Here is a 4769-nt window from a genome sequence, read left to right on the forward strand (position 1 = left end):
TCTTTCTAAGGCTTGTAATGGGGATGAGTGCAAAGGTATGGTCATTTAGGCTCAGTGACTTTTTCCTCGTGGGATGCGGTATTATCAAGGCATTCTCTTCTTTTCCTTTATCAATTCTTTTTCTAGTGCTTCTAAGTCACCTTTTTTTTGTTTAATTCTCCTCCATGGATTGCTTGAAACCCGATTCTCTTCGTACTTTATTCAACATTTCATTTTTTTTCATAGAAGGGGTTCCATTTTTATGCAATACCATGGGTTAGTTTAATTCTCCTCCATGGATTGCTTGAAACCCGATTCTCTTCGTACTTTATTCAACATTTCATTTTTTTTCATAGAAGGGGTTCCATTTTTATGCAATACCATGGGTTAAGGGAGACTTTTCTTGCACTTCTTGACTTCTCCTTTTCCCTTTCACCACACCCCCAATTTAGGCTTTAGCCTAAGTTCACTACAAGAAAATAGACATACGACGACATTAATTTGGCGATATTTGAAACAAATGTCGGAAAATAAAGAATTTTATGACATTTAAGAATAAAATGTCATAAAACAATGACATATTATGTCAAATGTCGTAAAAACAATGACATTTGACATCAAATATCGTAAAAATAGTGATATTTGGTCCAAAAATGTTGCAATGATAATGACATTTATTGCGAAATGTCATTTTTTTTGCGACATTTAGCGGTAATGTCATTTAAACGATGACATTTGATATAAATGCTGAATATATTTACAAAATGTCATTGATTTTAGTGACATTTAGAAAAAATATCACTAAAATTGTGACATTAAATACAAATGTCGAATATATTATGACATTTGTTGCAAAATGTCGTTGATTTTAGCGACATTTAGCAAAAATATCGCAAAAATAGTGACATCTAACATAAATGTCAAATATATTGTGACATTTGTTGCAAAATGTCAAATATATTGTGACATTTGTTGCAAAATGTCATTGATTTTAGTGACGTTTAGAAAAATGTCATTAAAATAATGACATTTGTTCTAAACTGTCATTTTTATAGCGACACTTAGCAAAATATTGCTAAAATAGCGACATTTAATACAAATGCCGAATATATTATGACATTTATTGTAAAATGTCATTGATTTTTGCGACATATAGTGAAAATGTCACTGAAATAGTGACATTTGATACGAATATCGAATATAATATGTCATTTCTTGAAAAATGTCATTGATTTTTATGACATATGACGAAAAGTATTGTTAAAACCTATTATTAGTCGCTACTTACTGATATTTACACTTAATTTTTAAAATCTAATTATTTTCAAAAAAATTATTCATCATTATATATATAGATAAAGGTCGACCAAATTTGCCCCCAGATTATGTTTGAACGAAATTTACATTATGATTAAAAGTATCTCATTTTTACCATCGTTCTTATCAAAAGGACTAAAGTTTAATTCTTATGGGGTAACGTATAGTAACTCAACATTCATTACAATATCCGTTGTAGAAGAAGAATTAAGTTTTTCTTTTTATTCTAAAGAAGTAGAAAGATCCCAAAAGATGTTTCAGACAATTGAGCCCTCACCTCTCGTGTAATGTCAATTGAAGCAACATAAATTATCTGTATATATAACTCAAGTCACTCTACGGCCAGCTCTTCCATATTTCAATTATGAGAATGATTTGTTCTATTAATTTAATTTCCCCTTTATAAAGCTATATTTTTTATTTTTTGGATTCAATCCACTGTGAGTTAATATGTGATTTTGGGAGGGTATTCAAATTGAAGCAAGAAGTTCGAGGAGGGCAGATCGGGTCGGATTTCTGATATTTTTGAAAAAGAGATATAATAGTATGTGTGAATTTTTTTTTAATCTAATTGGATCCCTCCATATATTTTTACTCGATCTAGTGTACCAAATATATTTTAGTAATTTTTTTTCAAACTTTGAATTATCAATATCAAATTAAAATATTTTTTTCAATTGTATTATCATTAAGTAATTATTTTTCAAACTTGAAAGTTGAAATTATCATATATATATAATACTAGATAAAAGAAAAGTGATTTAGATGTATAAATAACCTGAAAAAACGGAATATGACTACTATTAAATAAATCATAACAAATGAACAGATAAGCGATCTTTACCTGTTGGTTGGGGCAATGGCATGTGTGCAGGATCTCCTGACTTCGATCCTCATCAAGTGCATTTTAATGTTTGATTTTTTTCATTCTAGTTGGAATTTCTTGAATTTATTCATAATTTTTTTATGAACTTAATTTCATAAAAACTTGTTGTGGCGAGTTATAATAGTTTATTTGATCTATGTTTTATCAGTAAGTCTCAATAAGTAATTTTTATTAATATAATGTAGTTATATTTTTTTTTAAATGTCGATACCGCTTACAAAAAAATCTTGCATATATATGCTACTGAATCCTATAATAAATAGATATATTGTAAGACAATTTGTTGAAATGAGTACATGAATAGCATTTTCAATTGTCATATTTTCAATTCTTAATATGTTGATCTTTTTGGTTTAACTTGAAGAATAAAATGAAGACTATTTGGTGGTGATTGTGGCTTGTGGAAGTGAACATCGACAAGAATTAATGATGCTGGATTATTATTTATTTTAGTTCTCTTGTGATTTCTCTTTACTAGCAAAATGTATTATGCACTTAATAATATAATATAATTTATAATTTATAATAATATAATAACACTAATCATTAACTTATTTATTTGAGCATATTAAATTAATATTCTTAGTACACAATTTATTTTATTGTATTAAAATATATTTTTTTTGGCCTTTTACTTCCTTAAAATGTCTATATATTTTTTTTTCCCCATGAAATTTCAATTACAAATTTTCATTATAAGCTTTAAATAACACTTAAATCTACACAATAATGTCTTGAGTCTCTTGAGTTTTTCATCTTTATTATAATCTTTGGCTAAGAATTCTACTTATTCTCATATTATTATTTTCTTACAATTTCACCAACTGCTCTATTTTTTTTTAATTTGTAGAATAATAAAAATGTCAATTAACCATTCATTCATGTTCTTCAATTTAAATCAAAATTTAATGGTCTTTAGTTTCATTACTCCCATGAATTTTTATTACATTAATCCCTAAATAATTAATAGTCATATTCATGACATTATTTGGTATTCATATTATAGCTAGTCCTATAAATTGTAAAACTTTGTAGAAAACTAGAAATGATCACATTAGTCTTTTGAATTGATATGTTTTTCTTACTTATTTTATGCATTCTTTAGTTTTACTTGAAGAATAAATGAAGTTTATTGAATGTGATTGGCTTGTGGGAATGGATCTCGACAAGAGCTCAATCGGAAGATTGTATATTGATTATGTATTTTTTTCTATTTTCTAATGATTAAGATCGTAAGAATGATATTGCATTATTTATTTATTTTTTGTAGTTCTCTTTATGATTTCTCTATATTTTGTATTTTATATAATTTTTTTATTGTCGTAAGTTTATGTATTTTTATTCAATAATATACTAACTTATGCTTTTGTTGGAAGCTAGCTAACTACTAACCAAACGTTTCTCTTTATGAAATCAATCATATGTTTTGATAAATAGAAATTGACATCTTATCGTCTTTCATATAACTGTGCGAAGCGCGGACAAGTTCATTGGCATAATGACTATAACTAGAAAGTGAAAGGTATATTACAATATCCACATTAGTTTATGTGTAGTCTTAGATCTTCTAAAATTATTTCGAAAAATAATGAATTAATATTAAGGATAAAAATAGGAAAATAATAATAAAATTTTTTATATGTCATAAGTGAAAATAAAAATTATTATTTTTTAAAAATAGTAAAGGAGTAAAAATGAAGAAGAGAGCAGAATAAAATGAATAATCTTGTAAAAGCAATTAAAATAATGAACTAAAATTAAAAAATAGGATGCCAAAGGTCACATCTTTTTTTTATGCCTGAAATCTGTTCAAGAATTACATTTATAAAATATTTATTCTCAAATAGTAAAATCCCTACACTAGACCCATTTGACTTTTGAAAGAGGAGAAGTGCAAAACCAATCAAATGGAAAAATCCCTACACAAGACCCATATGAGAGAGAGCTAGATCCAACAAATTTAGATGTTGGGTCCTCTCAATTTGAGTCCTTTTCTCAAACTCAGTCCCATCTTTGTTAAAATTGGTCAAGTCTTTTCAATTTTACAATTTTCTCTCCACAAATTAAAGTCATAAAAAAATATGGAAAATTGCAGATTTCAACCGATAAATATGGATTTTTTTTCATATACGGAGGAAAAACAAATTGGAGGTAAATTTTTCGACACTTCCCGCCTTTTAATTCTGATTTTATTGCATCCTTCTTCCATTCCAAAAATTGCACCTCTTTTTATCAATATAAATTTCAAACAATCGAAAATTTTAGTATTTTCTTCAAAACTCTTTCGTATGTTCTTGAGGCGAGTATATTACTTGAAGTTCTTTAGAGAGATTCTTACAAAAATTTGTGCTTTGAAATAGATTTGGAGTTTGAAGTACTTCTTATATAATTTTTAAATATTATATAATTTCACATGAATAGCCTTCATACATTATATTTATTTGTTGAAATTTTACTATTGATTTGCAGTTTGAAGATTACAAAGAAAACAACAGTAGCCGAACAACATTGGTGTAGATTTCAGGACTCTTTGTGTGAACTTTACAGGTTATTATGTGTTTTTTGTTTTCTTTAATAGTATGGAGAT

This window comes from Solanum tuberosum, unplaced genomic scaffold, assembly GCF_000226075.1.
Source record: "Solanum tuberosum cultivar DM 1-3 516 R44 unplaced genomic scaffold, SolTub_3.0 scf00383, whole genome shotgun sequence".
In the NCBI taxonomy this organism is placed as follows: domain Eukaryota; kingdom Viridiplantae; phylum Streptophyta; class Magnoliopsida; order Solanales; family Solanaceae; genus Solanum; species Solanum tuberosum.